Below are 21,504 nucleotides of genomic sequence, written 5' to 3'. Positions count from 1 at the left end.
TTCTTTCGCCAGCCCAGTGCCATCCCATAAATAACCATTTTCATTTTCTGCGTATTTTCTCAAGAAATATTTCAAACATAAGCAAGCATGTGCTCGCACATACATGTCAACACATATATTCTTTTTTGTTTTTACGTAATGCTACCTTGCTCTGTGAACTGTTGTATACATTGATTTTTTTGTTTGTTTTAGATTTTCTTTAGATATCTAAATTTATAAAGCAGTAATTCTTTTTTTTTTTTAATCGGTAGGCTACGAGCCCAACTTGATATTTATTCATTCATTTGGTCATGCTAGAAACTGGCAACCTGTGGACTGACTCTAGCCCATAGGCTTACGTTTGTTGTTTTTCTTAGCCTTCACAATATTTAAAAATCAGATTTCACATAAGTCTACATTTTCAGCTTCTTTTAACAGAGATGCCCCTTCAAAGGGTATCTGTGTTCCTGTTCCCCCAACCCCCAGCATTCCTTGTCCCTTAGCCATCTGGCTCTAGAAGCTGCAGAGGGGACTGTGCCTGCTCCATCAACTAAGGCACGGTGCCAACGCTGTCTCCTCTCAGCAGACTGATGTTCCAGAGCTCAGTTTCCTCCTTAGGAGGGACTCCATATTTAGGGGAGCACGGAAGACCTTGCATCAACCCAAGTCTCTGAGGCTTTGATTCCTGAAGGTGAATCAAGTGAGCCCCATCTTTACCAGACAGACCGTCAGTCTCCCTTCTTCTGTTTCTTCTTTTTGGTTCTCTGGTCAGTGCCAACTCCAGCTTTCTTCCTCTGACTGCCGTTTCCTCCTCTTCTTACCTCTGCTGTGTGAGCCAGTGTGTGCTCTGCTCTCTGCTTTCCTAGTCCTGCCGTCCTCCTCATCTCTTCCATCCCTTACCTCGACGACTTCCTCCTCTCGATGTCGCCATGGTTTCTTCTTGCTTCTCCTTCCTCCATCACTGCATGCTCTGTTCTCTGTGTCCCTGGTCCCACTGTCTAAAACAGTTTCCTCAACTTCTTCATCCTGTAAGTTCAAATTCTTCTCACGGTGCCGTTTCTTCTTGCTTCTGCTGCACGGGTGTACACCGTGCTCTCTGCCTCCTCTGTCCTGACAGCACCTGTAGCCTCCTTACCTCTTCCTTTTTCATCCAAGACTCCCGTCTTCTCCTCTTCATGGTGCTGCCTCTTCTCTCTCTCTCTCTCTCTCTCTCTCTCTCTCTCTTTTTTTTTTGAGACAGAGTCTCACTTTGTTGTCCAGGCTAGAGTGAGTGCCGTGGCATCAGCCTAGCTCACAGCAAACTCACACTCCTGGGCTCAAGCCATCCTCCTGCCTCAGCCTCCCGAGTAGCTGGGACTACAGGCATGTGCCACCACGCCCGGCTAATTTTTTCTCTATATATTAGTTGGCCAATTAATTTCTTTCTATTTATAGTAGAGACGGGGTCTCACTCTTGCTCAGGCTGGTTTCAAACTCCTGACCTCAAGCGATGTGCCCGCCTTGGCCTCCCAGAGTGCTAGGATTACAGGCGTGATCTTTCTCTTCCTTATCCTGGGGGAACTGATCAGTTTGCTGTCTGCTCTTCAATTCCCTAAGCTCACTTGTTCCTGCAGCTTCTTCCTCCTCATTCCATACAGTTGTTCCCTCTCTCTTATCTGAGACCTTTCGTTCTTGATGTTGCCGTTTCTTCTTCTTACTTTTCCTGGTGCTCTGGTCAGTGTGTTCTGGGTGCTTCTCATCGGCATTCCTTTCAGGTGCTGTAGCCTCTTCCTTCTCTTTGTGCTTCCTTTTCTTTTTCTTCTTTTGGGGGCCTTGCTGACTGTGGTTGAGAGGCCTGAGAGTCTTAGCTTTGAGATGAGCCAGGAAGGCCTGCTCCTAGGCCTGCAGCCGAGCAAGCTGGGCCTTCATCGTAATCCCAAGACGGGCAGCCTTGTGTGCTGTTTGCCCCTCACAGGCTTGGAGCAGCATCTCATCCGTCAGAATCTTTGGGCGGTTGGGCCTCTGGTTGTCATCGTCACTGCAGCTCTCCATGTCTTTGTCTGGCTTCTCTCCATCTGAAGTCAGGGTAGCCGTCTTCACAAACTTCTGATACAGCGAGTTGGGCTTGGGAGGATTATGACAGGTGGTCTCCATAGAAAGGCGCCTTATCTGTACTCCATCCTGTCCAGCCTCCACTACCAAGTTGGCTGCAGTCTTGTTGAAGAGATTGTTCCACCAGTGGTTTGTGAACTCCTTGGCAGAGTCGTGTCCCACCCCATGAGTGTCCTGCTTCAGTGTCACCCTGAGGTCCTGGGTGATGCCATTCTCCTTCCAGCCCAGGCCTTTGCCTTGAGTTCATCCATGCTTTAGCAGCTGCTCCTCAGCAAACTTCATCCCATGACTCTTGACCTCTGGGGTGACACACATGGTGATAAAAAGTGTCTGTCCTCAGACTCTCACGTCATTGCGGGGTCCTCTCCGTTGAAACATGTGCCATACCTGATGCATGCACCACCATCTTCCAGCAGTAATTCTTTTTTTTTGAGACAGAGTCTCACTCTGTTGCCCAGGATAGAGTGCCATGGCGTCAGCTTAGTCACAGCAACCTCAAACTCCTGGGCTCAAGCGATCTTTCTGCCTCGGCTTCCTGAGTAGCTGGGACTACAGGCACGCACCACCATGCTCAGCTAATTTTTCTATATATTTTTAGTTGGCCAATTAATTTGTTTCCATTTTTAGTAGAGACAGGGTCTTGCTCTTGCTCAGGCTGGTTTTGAACTCCTGACCTTGAGCAATCCACCTGCCTCGGCCTCCCAGATTGCTAGGATTACAGGCGTGATCCACCATACCCGGCCTAAAGCAGTAATTCATATAAGAAGAAGAAACTTTAGTATCCAACCCAAATCGTCAACCAAGAAGTTAGGTGGTTTTTCTGCTTCATCTTTAAGGTTTTAGATGAAAAGATGCCTGGGCAATGTATGGGGAAGGGGCCCAGAGCTTCCTTGCCCTTGCCACATGCCATCTTCCAGGAACTGCATATATCCAGCTACCTGGAAGCTCCCATTGCTTTGTCTACTTCATATTCCTTGTGCATCTTTTCAGATCAGTATGTGAAGCAATGCTTCATTCTTTTCAAGAGTTGATTGGAAAGAAATTAGCTGGACAACTAAAAATATATAGAAAAAAATTAGCAAGGCATGGCGGTGCATGCCCGTAGTCCCAGTTACCCGTGGGGCTGAGGCAGAGGATTGCTTGAGCCCAGAAGTTTGAGGTTGCTGTGAGTTAAACTGATGCTACAGCACTCTAGCCCAGGCAACAGAGTGAGACTCTGTCTCAAAAAAAAAAAAAAAAAAAAGAAAAAGAAAAAAAAGAGTTAATTGGTATTCCTCTGTATGGATGGACCACAGGTTATTAATTCAGTCCTCTCTTGCTGGATAACTAGTTTTGTATGGTGTGCTGTCTTTCACCACTAGTAAATAAAATTGTATTCTAATTGTTTGTTTGGATCTGTGCTTTCAACCTGACTGGGGAGAACAGGGGTTGCATTTTATTCTTGGTTTTATCTTCATTATCTGGCCCCATCCTTGGCATCTTGTAAAAGTAACGAACTGATTCAATGCCACAGGGTTGGTCCCAAAAGGGCCTGGCCCAAGACCCTCTCCCAGGGTAGTTACCAGCAAAGAAGGGTTTCCCCAAATCTTAATCTTTGCCTCCCTCTCGTTCCGCTGGCAGGTTACTACCTCCAGAGGTAGCTCACCTCCCACTTGTCTCTTGGGCCCTCCACGTCATGGTGAAAATGAGATTTCCAATATGGGCCACAGACCCTCCCCATGGCACTGAGTCAGCTTTTTCTTAAACCTGACCTTTAAGAACCACTGTTGGTCATTGTGTCCTCTTGTGAATTGTGTTCTGCTTCTCCCAGCAGGGCTTCACAGGAGAAGGAGGCAGTTCATTTTCTCGCTGAATTCAAGCCCCTGGCACAGCTAAGCCCCTGGGAAGCATTCACTGAAGCTTCCCAAGCCTGTTCGGCATGAATATTTTACACCCCTGCAGTAAACTAGATTGTTAAAGCGAGGAATGGAGTTGTCCATGCCACACTGCTGCACCCTGGCAAGGAGTTTGGGGAAGTGAAGATGGTGGGGGAGGATGAGGCTTCTAATCTTTCCCAAACCAATACAGAAATTAGGTCCCTCACTTGAGCACTCAACCTTCCCTAAGCAGTGGGAGTGGGTGGTGGCTGTCACCAGGCCAGCAGTACTCCTGCTTGCTGGTCTGCCTTCAGGGTGCTCCAAAATGTCACCTTCAAATTCTGCCTTGTTGATTTTTTGTGACATACTGGTCCACATACTGGATGGCAGGTGGGGATACTCACTTAGGGCTCCTGACTCCCAGCAGAGGTTTTGTCCATGCCACTGACCCCAACCGGAAAGGTTATGCCATCCTTCCAATGCTACCAGGTCACCCCTTCTCCCCTGAGCCCAAGATGATGGGAATGAATACAATTTTATAAAACTTCCTTTATGTCAAGTCCTGTTAGAAATGTTTTGCATGTCTTAGTCCATCTTCTGCTGCTACAACAGAATACCACAGACTAGGTGATTCATAATTAACAGTTTATTTGGCTTATGGTTTTAGAGCCTAGGAAGTCCAAGAGAATGGCACTGGCATCTGGCAAGGCTCCTCCCATGGCAGGAGACAGAAAATGGAAGTGAGACAGAGAAAAAAAGGAGATGAACTCCTGTAATAATGAGTTAATATATCAATCCATTCATGAAGGCAGAGCCCACATGACCTAATCATCTCTTACCAGCCCTACCTCCCAATACTACATTTTTTTGTTTTTTGAGACAGAGTCTGACTCTGTTGCCTGGGCTAGAGTGAGTGCCATGGCGTCAGCCTACCTCACAGCAACCTCAAACTCCTGGGCTCAAGTGATCCTCTTGCCTCAGCCTCCCAGGTAGCTGGGACTATAGGCATGCGCCACCATGCCCGGCTAATTTTCTCTCTATATTTTTAGTTGTCCTGCTAATTTCTTTCTATTTTTAGTAGAGACGGGGTCTCACTCTTGCTCAGGCTGGTTTCAAACTCCTGACCTTGAGCGATCCTCCCACCTTGGCCTCCCAGAGTGCTAGGATTACAGGTGTGAGCCACCGGGCCTGCCCCTCCCAATACTATTACATTAGCAATTAAATTTCAAGATGATGAAACAATCAGGCTTTGGAATTAAAAAGAAAAATAAAATTAAAAAAATTTAAAAAATAATAAAAGAAGAAAAAAGATTTCAAGATGAGTTTTAGTGGAAATATTCAAACCATAGTAATATGTTTATTTTATAACTCAAGAACCCTATGAAGTATATTCCCTATTTTACAGACAAGACAACTGAGGATCAGAGAGGTTAAGTAATCTGCTCACAGTTGCATAGTGACAGATTCAAGCCTAGGCAATCTCGTTTCAAAGTCCATATTATTAATTTCTGTGCCATCCTGCCCCTCAAAATTATGAGCTAGTTAGGCTCTGTTCTGAGACTTTACAGGCAATATTTCATTTAATCCTCATCATTGGTCTACGAAGAAAATACACTTATTGACTCAATTTTTTTTTGCATTTTTCCTTTTATCAATATACAATAATCTATAAATTTATGAGGTACATGTGAACATTTGTTACATGCATAGAATGTGTAATAATCAAGTCAGGGAATTTGGGATATCCATCACCTTGAATGTTTATCATTTTTATATGTTGGTATAATTTTAAGTCCTCTCTAATTATTTTGAACTATACATGACATTGATAAGTATAGTCACCCTACTTTGCCATCAAATATTAGAACTTATTTCTTATACCTAACTGTATGTTTATACCAATAACCAACCTCTCTTTATCTCCCCCTGCCCTCCACCCACCTTTCCCAGTCTCTGGTATCTATCATTATATTTGCTATGTCCATGAGATCAAGTTTTCTACCTCCCACATATGAGTGAGAACATATGGTGTTTGTCTTTCTGTGCCTGGCTTATTTTACTTAACATAATGACCTCCAGTTCCATCTGTGTTGCTGCAAATGACATGATTTCATTCTTTTTTATAGCTGAATAGCATTCTACTATGTATATATATCATATTTTCTTTACTCATTCATCTGTTGATGGGCACTTAGGTTGATTCCTTATCTTTGATATCGTGAATAGTGCTACAGTAAACATGCAAGGACAGGCATTCCTTTGATATGCTGATTTCTTTTCCTTTGGATAGATACCCAGTAGTGAGATTGCTGGATCGTATGGTAGTTCTTTTAGTTTTGTAAGAAATATCCATACTGTTTTCATAGTGATTGTACTAATTTATATCCCCACAAACAGTGTGTATGTGTTCCCTTTTTTCTGCATCCTCAGCATTTGTTATTTTTTGTCATTTTAATAATAGCCATTTGCCAGGCATGGTGGTACACACCAATAGTCCCAGCTACTCAAGAGGCTGACATGGGAGGATCACTTGAATCTAGGAGTTTGAGACTAGCCTGGGAAACATAGTGAGACCCCATCTCAAAAATAAATTTTAAAAAAGAAAAATATAATAGCTATTCTGACTGAAGATGACATTTCATTGTGGTCTTGATTTTCATTTCTCTGATGATTAGTGATGTTGAGCATTTTTTCATATACCTGTTGACTATTTGTATGTCTTTGAGACATGTCTATTCATGTTCTTTGCCCATATTTAATGGGATTATTTGGTTTTTTGTTGGTATGTTTGAGTTCTTTGTATATTCTGGATATTAGTCTTCTGTCAGATGAGTAATTTGAAAATACTGAAGAGGTTGTCTGTTCGCTCTGTTGTTTCTTTTGCTTTGCAGAAACTTTAGTTTAATATAGTCCCATTTGCCTATTTTTGTTGTTGTTGCCTGTGCTTTTGAGGTCTTAGCCATAAAAACCTTGCCTAGACTACTGTCCTGAAGACAAGACCCTCTAAGTATCCTGCTAGAATCCGGTGGTTTTGCTCTGTCACCAACAGGATACTATAGAGAAGTTGATATTCTCTGAAAGTCGGTATATTGGTGAAACTAGACTTATGATTATGGAATCATAATTTCCTTTGTACTTTTATCTAAAATTACACATATGTCCTGCTGGGAGGAAAACTGGCCACAAACAATCAAAAATCTCTGCACAGTAACCAACCATTTAAAAGCACATAACTTTTAAAAGGTAATTCTTGCAAAAATACTAATTGCTTGGAATATTTCACTACACAGCAGCAGCCGGGGTTTGCTGGAATAACTCACAGGTCCAGAGGAAAGCAACAATGGATAGAGCCACCAGAACAGAATGGAGCCTCCCTGCCCTGAAGCTTGGAGCAGGGGACTGTTCCCAGCCAATCAAAATTCATTTCCCAGCTCACTGTGGAAGCTTCCAGCATTCAGAAACCCACAGGTGAATCACAGCTGATGACTTGAAGGGGTGGGAGTGGGATTCGGCACGAGAACAGGAGCTAGAGTCCAAAAGAGGCTGCAAGCAAAAATTCAGCACCTTTACTGAACCAGGAAAAAAGAAGAAAGAAAATAGAAAATGAAGCAGGCAGTGGGCCTGGATGTCCTAAGGAATTCTCAGTGCTGCCCTGGAGTAGAGCCTCCTGCCCACCTCTGCAGCTTCCTCTCCCACCACTGAATTTTAAGCTCCAACAACACTAGAGGACTTATAATTCCGGCCCACACCAAGCTGTGCCTCGCTTCTGTGTCTTTGCTCAAGCTGTTCCCACTGCCTGGAATGCCTTCCCTCTCCCACTTCTCTTCAGCTGGCTGACTCCCACCCACCCCAAGAAACTCAGTGCAGGTGCCCCCCCCCCCAGGAAACCTTCCCTGACCTCCAGCCCCACTACCCAAGCGCAGCTCTCTGAACCAGTGCCCCCTTGCATTACGGTTGTCTGTGGGTGGGTCTGTCTTACCCTTAGGGCTGAGTGCTCAAGCGGGCCATGGTGTATTCATCTTTGTATCTCAGTGCCTGACACATATTAGGCACTCAGGAAATGTGGACAGAGAGGGAATGATGTGGGCAAAAACATGGCAGCAGGACCTACTTTGCCTGGATGTAATGCAGCAAGGAAAAATGTCACAATTCTGGCCCAGGGTCAAAGAGACAGGCCTGGCATACCCTCCGTGGTCACTCTTCTAAACAAAGGAGACAAGGTCATCAAGAATCATGATAATTAAAAAAATTTCTTCCTCTCCTCATATCCTCAAGCAGGAGACTCTTGTTAACAAGCAGAATCTCTAGACCAGGGGTCCTCAAACTTTTTAAACAGTGGGGGCCAGTTCACTGTCCCTCAGACCGTTGGAGGGCTGGACTATAGTTTAAAAAAAACTATGAACAAATTCCTATGCACACTGCACATATCTTATTTTGAAGTAAAAAACCAAATGGGCAAAAACACCCACATGTGGCCCACAGGCCGTAGTTTGAGGACGCCTGCTCTAGGGCTTGAAGGGACCCTCAAGTTGGTCTCAGGCTGTGTCATTCAAAAAGTGGGAGGTGAGATCCAGAGAGGATAAGGGACTTGCTCTGATCCCATAGCAAGTGAGTGGCTATGCTGGGACTAAATCCTAAGTCTCCTGATACCCCCGTTCTACACTCTGGCCCTATGTCACCGACTGCACAGAGCACAGTTGAAGATGAACAGAGTAACTATCAGGTGGGACAATAGGCCTCCATCCCATGAATGAGCAGCAGAAGAGAGGACCTGCAGTTCCAAAGCAAACTCCTGGCAAGACAGGGGGGAGGAAGGACAGCCTAGAGAGTCACTGCATCTCGTGAGCTGTGGGAAGGCAGCAAATGATGGAGTAGACCAGCACTGTGCAATACCAATATTAATATAATACCAGCCACACGTGGCATTTTAAGGTTTCTAGTAGACACATTTTAAAAGTAGAAAGAAGCAAAGAAAGTTTTTCCCCCAGTTTCCAAAGGTTTTATTGGCAAGGAACTATTGATCCTATTGCTTCCAAGTCAGGGGAATAAAGACCTGTGTCCGGGGACAGAGGAAGGGTGCCAAAGGGGACCCTTTCATTCATAGATACAGTCACAGGCACAAGACTCATGTAAATAAATTCTTCCGGTTTAAGCCAGAGGCTGATTTCTTTTTCAGCACTTTTTACTGAATCACGGCCGTGAACGGTGTTTTGCCAAGTCGAATGCAGAAGTTCCTGGGAACGATGCCTGGCTTAGGTTCTGCTGGATGGGCCTCCCTGGGCATCTCTTGTACAGTCTTCCCCACATTTAGCCCCTCCATGGCCACGACTGGCCCAGGGTGCTGGTACTTTTCCAGCGCCAGGAAGAATGGGCGGTGTATCAGGTTGGTGTAGTGCTGCTTCAGGTGTTCCTCGGAGGCCTGAAAGAACTTTGTGGTCACCAAGTAGAATCCTTCCTGCTCAAAGCATTTTATGATCTCGCCCACTGAACACCGCTGGGCTTGATGACAAAGATGCTCTCAGTTGGCCGTGGTCTGAGGATCGGGTAGTGCCAGATGGTGCCGGAGCTGAGACATGGAGCCAGGAAATTGTTTTTAATAATATATTTAACTCAATATTTCTGAAATGTCATTTCAACATAGAGTCGACATAAAAATTATTGATGAGATATTTTACATTTTTTTTCACAATGAGTCTTTGAAATCTGACATGTATTTTACAATATGTGTATTTTGAACTAGCCACATTTCAAGTGCTTAACAGCCACACCTGGTGAGTGGCTACCATACTGGACAGCATAGTATAGGGGAAAAAATTTTTTCTCTACCCTGAGTTCTTAGCTTGAGCCCCCTGTAACAAAAGACAGATTAATAACAGAAAAACAAACAGAAGTTTATTAACATGTACACTTCAGGTGTACATGGGAGATACCCAGAGAAATGAGTAAATCTCTAAGAGGTGGCTTAGAATTCAGGCCTAAGTACCATTACCTGCAGATGAGTGGCTATGGGGTGACCAGAGAAAGCATGGTAAACAAGGGTGAGGTTTGTCATGTAGATTTACTCAGTGGCTTCTTCATTGATAGGAGTTTATTGTGATTTAGTCATTTTCTCTTCCTGGTGCAGAGAGCAGACACTCTTAGAAATGGAGATTTCCTTTATAGATGTAAGTTTCCTTTACAAAAGAATAATTTCTATTCTGTTTTTAGAGCTGCTCCTGTGTCTGCTATTTCTCAAAATAATCTGCTTGAAATAATCCTTATGCGAAAGAAGCATATTCTGGGGTGGCATATTCTGGTCTCCTACAGTCATATTTTGGGGTGACATATTTTTGGTCTTCTACAGTAGTGAAGGACACTCACCATACCACCCAGTAAAATATCAGTACCACTGGCCTGATGGAGTGTCTGAAATCCCTAGTTACCCACTCTTATGGATGACACATAATTTTCAAAAGCACCTGTGCCATCTAGGAGGGAGAAAATATTAACCAGGAGACCATGCCATTGGCCACCTAGAACCACCATAATGACTTCAGGCAAAGAATGGGCTGCAGTGACATTTTACTCTCTACCCTCAGTTATCTAGGAAAGATAACTGTGTCCCTAAAGGAAATGCTTTCCTTTAAATTCTCTAAATCCAGCAGGGTGCGGTGGCTCATGCCTATAATCCTAGCACTCTCGGAGGCTGAGGCAGGCAGATCATTTGAGGTCAGGAGTTCGAGACCAGCTTGAGTAAGAGCAAGACCCTGTCTCTACGAAAAATAGAAAGAAATTACCTGACAGCTAAATATATATAGAAAAAATTAGTCGGGCATGGTGGCGCATGCCTGTAGTCCCAGCTACTCTGGAGGCTGAGGCAGGAGGATCACTTGAGCCCTGGAGTTTGAGGTTGCTGTGAGCTAGGCTGATGCCACAGCACTCTAGCAGGGGCAACAGAGTAAGACTCTGTCTCAAAAAAATAAATAAAAATAAATAAATTCTCTAAGTCCAACTGGCTGCTTTCAAAGCTCCATGCTTTCAAAAATTTTCTCCTCGTATCTTAAGTATCTCACTGGAACACTCCTGGACTTCAAGCCTAGGTCTCTACAGAATTGCAATGCCCCAAACCTCACCTTCCTTTCTGGTCACTGCCCCCCCTACCCTATATTACCCCATTATCACCCTCTGGGTCTCATTTCCTATTAGGGTTTTGCCAAACAATCCCTGAAATCAGTAGCCAAGCCAGTATGAGCTGCCTGAGCAGGATGAACTGGGGCCCAGAGATCTCAATTCAAGATGAAGGTTAGAAAGTGCTTCTCAAATAGGCTCAGCTGTTAAAAGCTAATCCAATTTTCCCATTAAGATTTCTCTATCCCAATAGGCAGGTTATCAAAGTTGTGAGAATATACATTGTTTCCAAGGGATATAGTAAAGCCATTTTCATGTTGGATGATAGAAAATGCCTCTCGTAAGCATTTTTACATTTTCAGTTTTCTTGACTAAGCACTTACATAAAAAAAGATTTCTGAGAGCCAATAGTTCCAAAGTTTTGGGGTGGACCAGTAAAAAAAATTTTTTAGAGTCTCAGTCTGTCACCCAGGGCTAGAGTGCCATGGTGTCAGCCTAGCTCACAGCAACCTCAAACTCCTGGGCTCAAGGGATCCTCCTGCCTCAGCCTCCTGAGGGGCTGGGACTACAGGCATGTGCCGCCATGACCAGCTAATTTTTTGTTTCTGTTTTTAGTTGTGGGGCTAATTTTTTCTATTTTTAGTAGAAATGAGGTCTTACCCAGACTCCGGCTGGACTCGAACTCGCAGCTCAAGGGGTCCCCCAAGCCTTGGCCTCCCAGAATGCTAGGATTACAGGCATAAGCCACTGTGCTCTGCCACTTCAAGGTTTTGTTGTGCTGTATTTTTAAATTTTGGCTGGATGCAGTGGCTCATGCCTGTAATCCTAACACTCTGGGAGGCCGAGGCAGTAGGATCCCTTGAACTTGGGAGTTTGAGACCAGCCTGAGCAAGAGCAAGACCCCATTCTCTACTAAAAAAAGAAAAAATTAGCCAGTTGTGGTGGCCCATGGTTGTAGTCCCAGCTACTCAGGAGGCTGAGGCAGGAGGATCACTTGAGCCCAGGAGTTTGAGGTTGCAGGCTGAAGCCATGGCACTCTAGCCTGGGTGACAGAGTGAGACTGTGTCTCAAAAAAAAAACAAAAAACCCAAAACAAAAAAAACCTTTAGGTGACCAAAAACATGTTTAAGAAAAATCTACAATACTTGGAAATAGTGAAAAGGGATTACTATTAATACCCTTCTTTTCAGGGTCCTGGTGGGCTTCATCTAGTAGGCCTTGTAAGGCTGGTGGCAGGCCCCCTCCCTTCCCTAGATCAAAAAAGAAAAGGCTCAGGAGACCAGACCACCAAGGACAAAACTGCCAGGCCCTGCTGAGAGGAACCACCTTTTTGGCTCCCGGATTCCACAAATACCTCCAGCCCCTTCTATTTCTCAATGACCACCCAAGGTCACAATGGAAAATCCCCAGCTCCTCCCACCACAAGTCCCTAGCCCTGCTCAAAGGGTATAAAAGGCCTCATCCCCTTCAAACGGTGGCGACTTCTGGGGCCCCCTTTTCTTGGGGCCCCAGAACCTCGTCCAGGAGTGTATAATAAAGCCACGTGGTTTGGCCCCCAGTCTTTCTCTCTGTCTTGTCTTCTTGCCACAGCTGAGAAACCTTACAGGCCTACCTAAGAATTATCTGGTTGGCTAGGGGCAGGTGCTTTTGTTAGAAATTGTTATGCTATTAATTTGAATATTTTACCAGAAGACTAACTTGTAGAAAACAAAGAGTAATTCAAATTAAACTCGTCTTATAGAGATGCTAACTATTTCTGTCCCTTAGAGAAGATAATCCCAAATGTGATGGTTAATGTAGAATTTTAATCAGTTTTGTATCTAAATTAGCCAACTTTTGCAAACATTCTATTAGACACTATAATGGTTACACTCTGTCCAATTCTCTTTGAACTAACCTAACCACCTTGCTGGTTCCATTATCAAAACTGCAAGGGGGTTTCAGCATAGGTCCAGTTACTTGTGGTACAAATATTTTTTAGTATGAAAGACATCTTTTCTGGGAGAATGGGAGAAGCTGCCTCAAATCCATGCTGCTGACTAATGGGAGACTGTGGACTTTTAAAGGAGGGGCCACATGCCTTGGGGCAGATTGTGGTGTAACTAACAAGGGTGCATTGGGGGCAGGGAGTGGGTGAGTCCTGGTATCAGGAAGTCTATCCAGGACCTTCAGAATTGTAACTCCTTTGTCCTACAGTTAGTTGATCTTTCTTACAGAAATGGTGGATTTTCTATAAGAAAGGTCAACTAGTTAAGGGAGAAGATTGTAAAAAACATACAGGGGTCACTGAAATTTGTTCACAGAGCTGGTTATAGTTCCCTCTTTAATGAGTTAAATACTTGACATGCTCATTTTCTTATTTGCATGAGATTCATGTTTTTAACATTTTGAAAATTATACTTTCTCAGTAAGGTTGGCAAATTTCATTCTGTCATGTAAAAACAGAAAAGGAAAATTTATACCATCTACTATCTCCATAAAAGTAAATATATTTAATACAAAAAATGAAGTCTATAATGAGAGGTGAAGGACAATATTTAAATGGGTAATGCTGGAGACCAGAATGTGCCACCCCAAAATATGCCTCTTTGGCATAAAGTTTATTTTGAGCTGATTATTTCGAGAAACAGCAGACACAAGAGAAGCTCTAAAAACAGAGTAGAAGTTATCCTTTTGTAAAGGAAATTTATATCTATAAAGAAAATCTCCATTTGTAAGGGTGTCTCAGGCTCTTTACCAGGAAGAGAAGGATAACCAAATCACAGGAAGCTCTTATCTACAAAGAAAGCACCAACTCAAATGTGCATGACAAACTTTAGTCTTGTTTCCTATGCTTTTCCTGGGCACTTCCCCATAACTGGACTCCTTTTTTCTTTGTATTTAGCTGAAGGTGTGATATAAGGCTGAATTCTAAGCCACCTCTTTGAGAGCTACTCATTTTTCCCTGGGTATCTCCCATGTATAAATGTTAATAAACTTATATTTGTTTTTCTCTTACTACTAATATATATCTTTTATTAAGGCATAACAGCTAAGAACTCAAAAAGGTAGAGGGAAATTTTTTTTTTCTCCCCTACATTTCTGGTGAGGAGGATGGGACTGCTGGACACCCCCCTCACTACACAGCCAGATGGTATCCTTGGAAAACTGGCAGTAGCTGGCAAAGGTACGAATTCTCACCATATCTCCTCTCTGCACTCCTGTCTGTAGTGCCCAGTCTAGAGGTAAAAACTTCTCATTGTCCTTAACTTTTAAAATTCAGATTAGCAGGAAAAAAACGTTTGTAAGAATCAGTTATTTGGGCAGGGTGCAGTGGTGGCTCATGCCACCTAGTGCTTTCAGAGGCCAAGGAGGGAGCATTGTTTGAGGCTCGGAATTCAAGGTCAGCCTGGGCAACATAGCATGACTTTGTCTCTACAAAAAGTTTAAAAATGAGCCAGGTGTGGTGGTATGTGCCTGTAATCCTAGCTATATCGGAAGATAGCTTGAGCCCAAGAATTTGAGGTTGCAGTGAGCTATGATCATATCACTGCAGTCCAGCCTGGGTGACAGGGTAAAACCTTGTGTCTCTAATAACAAAGAACTAAAAAAAATTACTTCTTTGGATTGCGAATCTTGTAAATTTGGTTTAGGGTTCCCATTGGTAATTCATCCTTTCCTTCTGTTGGGGCTCAGAAAATGACACCCCAAAATGAAGGCCTCTGAAGAGCTTCAGAAACAAAAAGTTGGTTCCTCTGATCTTCTACCCTCCCATCTCTGGCCCTTCATTCCCTCTTGAGGCTAGCAATAGAAACTACAATCCTTTTCCCCAAGGTGAGTCATGGAAACCAAAACTCCCTTTCCCCAAAGCCAGACATAAGACCTAAAAATATTACTCTAACTTTTCCTCTGTCTTTCTGTGTAAAAACTGGCCTTAAACAAATTAGTTGATCTACCTTGTGTGATTGTAGGTCATAAGACCCCCATTCCAGAGAGGGCGCTGTTCCACACCCAGAAGGAAGGAATGCATGCTCAGAAAGGCCAGGAACAAACTAGACAGGGTTGCTGGGTTTCCCCACTGAGCTTATTAGCATTAGATCATACCCTTTTGGTCCAAGCATATTTCCACATGGCTGCCCATACTTTGTTGAACTTAAGCATAAAAACGGACAGTTTCCCCTGTATCTTTGGGTATTCATTCTGAAGGCTCCAGTGTCACATAAAACTATGATCAAATACATTTGCATGCCTTTTCTCCTACTTTTGTTTCTTTTCTTTTGGATAATAGCCATTCTACCTTTTCTCCTATTAATCTTCCTTTTGTCCGTGATTTTCGGTGAAACTTCAGAGGGTGAGAGGAAGTATTCCTTTGGATCCTGAAGTTTTTGCACTGTAAGCAGGATACCAAAGCCACTCTGATCTGGAAGCCACAGTTAAGGAGACCCAGGACCTGACAAGCAAGCAGAAGAGTAAGATTTTCTTAGCAGTCAGGCTCCAGGGCCCTTTCTGGAATCCAGTTGAGCAGACAGTAAAAATCACTGTCTTGTTTTCCTCTCCAAAATCGTGATTCATGGGAGAAAGGGATTTGTGTGACAGTCTTGGGTGTAGTGACTCTGGTGTAATTTTTGGTATGAATATTCATATTGTTCGATCCCTTTCGTTCCAGAAATAGTTTTTTTCCTTTCTCTTTTTGTGTTGGTCTGCCTTAAAAAGGGTACCACAGGCTGGAACATGGGCCCCAAACCCCCATAAACCCATATGCAGGCCAGCCCTTGCAAGCTGGTCAGTTTAATGTTCTGACCAGACTGGCAACTATAATTTTGGGTCCCCAACTATATTATTTTGGGTCCCCAAAATAAAAATTGGCAGAGTTTGTCTCTCATCTTGTTTTATGTCTTTGGGAGCCTGACTTGTGACTGAGTGCGAGCATTCTCTCGGTCTGCCATCCAGGGGGCATGATTTTGGGGTTATGTCCTGCGGCCAGTCTGAAAAGATTGGGAACCCTGAGACATGTAAGATCTTAAGCAGCACACTTTTTGATCCAAATGTGTCACGCTGTCGGGGGAGTTTGTTTTAGTAAGAGGTCCCATCCATAAGGGAACCTCTTATGGCATCTCCACCCTTGTTTCCTGGCTAGTCCTGGAAAAACCCAATCCCAGGACGGCCTACCCAGTGTCATAGATTAACTGGTCTATGACTAGTGGCCACCCCCCCACACCCAACAAATCTGTGGGATACTGGAAGCGCTGTACACACAAGCAACATCCTTAACCATCTGTGGCAGCAAGACCCTTTTGCTATCTTAGCCTATTCCTGGGAGTGAATATTTTGGGGGATGGATCACTAGGACTGCCTTTTCTATGCCCTCTCCAGGAACACCTCTTGCTTATGTGGTAAAAACTTTTCTAAATCTGGAAAGTTACTTCCTGGGCTTTCCATGAAATGGCTTATTGAGTTGAGTCACTATTGGAATGAGTACAACACTGAAAATTCTAGTCATCAGTGGCCAAAAGATGGATCCCTTAAATTAGACAGACTCCTTTCTGTGTGTGATGGCTGGCAGGTCACGGGCGAGGGCTGCAGTTTTGGAGATGGCTGACAGCAGTTGTGACGAATGGTTATTACTATAGGGGGCTATACATTGCATTGCATGTTCAGATATGAAAAGCCCAGTGTGGACACTTAGAGGCTGTAAAAACACTCCCCACCAGGGGCTAAGACTCCCAATGGAGATAGGCTGATCACAGAGTGGGCTGATTGGCACTGGGTCACCAACCAGCCTTGTGGGGATGCCTTTGCAGTGGGATGCACTGTGGAAACACTGCACAGCCCAGTCTGTGGCAGTTCCCTCTCCTGGGAGACCCAGGATTCCATGTAAAAGTAGGATACTTAGTTCTTAAAAATCTAGGTGCTCTGCTTCCAGCTACTCCTGCTTTTCACATATTTAAATATTAGGCTCTGAAAACTGCAAATGCTTTGTTGACTCCAGTTGAAAATGGAGACTAAATCAGAAGCTACCTATGTAAACGAAATTGGTCTCCTTATTAAATCCTACAGTGAATTTCTATAATTTTGAGTTACCTTGGCATCCATCTTAAATCTTCCTCTAACACACCCAAACTCTCTTGAAAAGGCTTAAATTTTTGCTCTGTACTCTAAGATGTAAATTTGCTACATTATTTTCTCTAAAACATAGTAAGGGTTTTGGCCATGTGGGGAAGATAAACTTTTTTTAATTTCAGCATATTATGGGAGTATAAATGTTAAGGTTACATATATTGCCCATGCCCCCCTCCCCCCTTGAGTCAGAGCTTCAAGCATGACCATCCCCCAAACCCTGCACATCTCTCATTGTGTTTGTATATACCCATCCCCTCCTCTCCCTCTCGCCTGACACCCGATAAATGTTTTTCCTGTATGTCCACTTGGGTGTTGATCCATTAATACCAATTTGCTGGTGAGTACATGTGGTGCTGGTTTTTCCATTCTTGAGATACGTCACTTAGTAGAATGGGTTCCAGCTCTATCCAGGAAAATACAAGAGGAGCTATATCACCATTGTTTCTTAAAGCTGAATAGTACTCCATGGTATACATATACCACATTTTATTAATCCACTCATGAATTGATGGGCACTTGGGTTGTTTCCACAACTTTGCAATTGTGAATTGTGCTACTAAAAACATTCGAGTGCAGGTGTCTTTTTCATAAAGTGACTTTTGATCTTTTGGGTAGATGCCCAGTAGTGGAATTGCTGGATCAAATGGTAGATCTACTTGTATTGCTTTAAGGTATCTCCATATTGCTTTCCGTAGAGGTTGAACTAGTTTGCAGTCCCACCAGCAGTGTAGGAGTGTTCCTATCTCCCCACATCCACGCCAACATTTATTGTTTGGGGACTTTTTGATAAAGGCCATTCTCACTGGAGTTAAGTGATACCTCATTGTGGTTTTGATTTGCATTTGGGACAGATAAATTTTAACTTGTTCTATTTACAGAGTCACCATTTAATCAGATTGTCCTTTTAAACTAGTGAGTTTTACCTGTCTCATGGTCAAAAAAATTTTTTTGAGACAGGGTCTCACTCTGTCACCCAGGCTAGAGTGCCATGGCATCATGATAGCTCACTGCAACCTCCAACTCCTGGGCTCCAGTGATCCTTCTGCCTCAGCCTCTTGAGTAGCTGGAACTACAGGCATGTGTCATCACACCTGGGTAATTTAAAAAATTATTTTTTGTAGAGACAGGGTCTTGCTATGTTGCTCAAGCTGGCCTCAAACTCCTGGCCTCAAGTAATCTCCCACCTTGGCCTCCCAAAGTGCTAGGATTACGGGTATGAGCCACCATACCCGGCCACTAAATTTTAAAAATCAAAGCTATAAAATCTTTATTTGTCTTTTTATGTATGCCTGCGGTGTTTGTATATTGTCTATATGGTACTAAATAGATTTATAGGCCAGGCATGGTGGCTCACACCTGTAATCCTAGGACTACAAACTCTGGGAGGCCAAGGCGGGAGGATCGTTTGAGCTCAGGAGTTTGAGATTGCTGTGAGCTAGGCTGACGCCACAGCACTCTAGCCAGAGCAACAGACTGAGACTTTGTCTTAAAAAAAAAAACGACTTATAAATAAGTGAGTACTCATAAATTAAGGAAATAAGCACATGTACTTTTCAAGTTCATGTGACCCTAGTAATCTGTGTTAAATAAAAGTTTTTAAATTGTTGGTAAAATAAAATTATAACTTCAGAATTGTCAGTTTTATCAATAAATATAATTCAGACATTTTGCCTGGGTCTACTGGTCAGGCAGGTTTAGGATATCCCTGCTAGATGTTTTAAGGTCATAAAACTGTTGCTTCTGTGATATTTTTGATACTTGTTTGTCTATGAGCTTATGTCTGGTTTTGAGCCTTTAGGTTATAGGGTCTAGACAAAGGCACAGCAAGGTCTGGTGGCCTTGGCCACCATCTACAGGGCAGAATCAAGCGCAATATGCCCTTCCTGACCCAGCTTTGCCTCCTGGCCATGCTAGGAGCAGTCAGGTCTTCCAGGCATTGTCTTCACAGCGCTTTCCTCTGTCCTGAGTTCTACATCTAATATAGAACTAAAATTGCTTACTTCCTAGGTTTTTTACTGAAAATTTGGGTTATTAAGAGTTAACATTGTAATTAATATATAAGGAAAACTACCAGATATAAGAGAAACAATTCTCTACACAAAGTGTATAGAGAAAGATGTGTTTTTTTGGTAAAGGTGGTTATAAAAAAAAGATAAAAATGTGGTTTTCGTTAAAGAAAAAGTAATTTTGGCTAGTTTAAAAGTTATTTAAAGGTTGTTTTAGATTAAAGGGATAAAAAATAATAGATAAAACAATGTGGCTATAGAAAGTGAGGAAATGAAAGGAAATGGAAAAAAAATTTTAAAGGTTTTAATAGGTTTATGAAAATCTTGTGTAGTCAAAGCTGATTGTTTATAAGGTTTTCTTAAAGTTAGGTTTAATAATAATACAGATACAAGGGTGAAATTTAGTTTTATCTTTTGAACAAGATTTCCATATAGTATTAATAAAAGATATTAAAAGGTTTTTGTTTACCTTTTGAAACTACCAAAAAAAAAAAAAAAACAGAGTGGAGAAAGAGAGGAAAAAACAGATTCTGTTTGTCTGATGCTGTCTTTATTAGGTCTTTTGATTCTTTGGAAAACTGAGTCTCCTTCCTATCAAAGGTTTTTCCTTTTTAAAATAAAGGTTTTACGGTAAAGGTCTTTCCTTTTTAAAATCTTTGAATAATCACTTTGGCAAAATGAATTGCTATTATTTTATAGTGATCTGTGATTCTATTTTGATATCAAGTGTTTTAAATCTTTGATATTTGAAGTTTGATTTTGGAACGTTTGTCAAACTCGTAAGTCTTTTTCAATTTGAACTAGTTTTTGGACATTAAGTTCTCTGGAAGGCCAAATAGGGCCTCTGGAGGTTCAAGAGAGACATATTAGGCTTATTTGGTATGTTAAAATAATATGGAAACCATAGTCGAATAAAAAATAGTGTTTTGTAGCTTAGTTTTTGTTTTTTGAGACAAGGTCTTGCTCTGTCATCCAGGGGCTAGAGTGCAGTGGCATCATCATGGCTTACTGCAACCTCAACCTCAAACTACTGGATGCAAGTGATCCTTCTGCCTCAGTCTCCCGAGTAGCTGGGACTAAAAGCAAGCACCACCACATGCTTGGCTAATTTTTCTATGTTTTGTAGAGATGAGGTCTCGCTTGTGCTCAGGCTGGTGTGGAACTCCTGGCCTCAAGTGATCCTCCTGCCTCAGCCTCCCAGAGTGCTAGGATTACAGGCATGAGCCATTGGGTCTGGCCAAGAAATAGTGTTTAACTTTCTTTGAGTTATATTTGTATGGATATGTTATTAAATGTGTTCCAAAATTGTATGAGATTCCTAAAAATCTCATGTCTTGGCATATGTAGTAAATTACTTTATTCTGATGCTTTTTTTGAAAAAGCTTTTTGCAAATTGTAAAGTGTTGTGTCTTCAAGGAAATTCATGGAAAGGACTCTGAAAAGTTCTTTTAAATATCATTGCTCTCCCTTAACCCTTTGTCAATCAGTTTTCATTCAAGAAATTATCAGTAGCAACAAATGGCCTAAAGGAGAAATAGGTGGATGTACTGAGGCATGGAGACTGCATTCTGTGCTGCTTATTGATATTTTCCCTCTCAGCTTCAAAAATCATCCTTTTTCACCTGCTCTGTAAAAATGTATCTGGGCCTTTAAAGGATTTTTCCTTTGCCACCTGCCACTAAATTGTCAGTAGAGGGCAGTGAAGAGTCATTGCAGGAGGAAAAGGGTTTTGCTTCCAGGTTCCTGCATGCTTGCTCTGCAGGCCCCTGTAGTGTGCCTAGCCTTCCTCAGCACCAGGCTTCTGCAGTGGGTGTGGTTTCCCAGTGCCTCATGCCTGCAGCAAGGGTGGCTTTTCCAGCATGGCTCCTTCAGTGATTGAAGCCTCTCTGAGGTTCTCCTCCACCAGCACACCTGGTTCCCTCAGTGTCTGGTTCTTGCAGTGGGTAGCCAGTAGCACCCAGTGATAGTAGCTTTCCCCAGTATCCCTTCTGACTTTTTTTTTTTTAAGCAGAGTGCGTCCATTAAGACACTTGTGGGCTGGGTGCAGTGGCTTATACCTGTAATCTTAGCACTCTGGGAGGCCGAGGTGGGCGGATTGCTCGAGGTCAGGAGTTCTAAACCAGCCTGAGCAAGAGCGAGACCCGTCTCTACTATAAATGGAAAGAAATTAATTGGCCAACTAAAAATATATACAAAAAATTAGTGCATGGTGGTGCATGCCTGTAGTCCCAGCTACCCGGGAGGCTGAGGCAGGAGGATCGCTTGAGCCCAGGAGTTTGAGGTTTCTGTGAGCTAGGCTGACACCACAGTACTCACTCTAGCCTGGGCAACAAAGCGAGACTCTGTCTCAAAAAAAAAAAGAAAAA

The 21,504-nt window shown here is 42.9% G+C and overlaps 1 pseudogene; it reads right to left on the bottom strand.

Moving 5' to 3' along the window:
* Positions 1-937: 937 nt before the first annotated feature.
* On the bottom strand, positions 938-2,385 carry LOC105867008 (G patch domain-containing protein 4-like; annotated as a pseudogene).
* Between the last annotated feature and the right edge of the window lie 19,119 nt (positions 2,386-21,504).

Source organism: Microcebus murinus, chromosome 3 (assembly GCF_040939455.1).
Source record: "Microcebus murinus isolate Inina chromosome 3, M.murinus_Inina_mat1.0, whole genome shotgun sequence".
NCBI classification, from domain to species: Eukaryota; Metazoa; Chordata; class Mammalia; order Primates; family Cheirogaleidae; genus Microcebus; species Microcebus murinus.
This window is presented reverse-complemented; position numbering and strand designations above follow the sequence as displayed.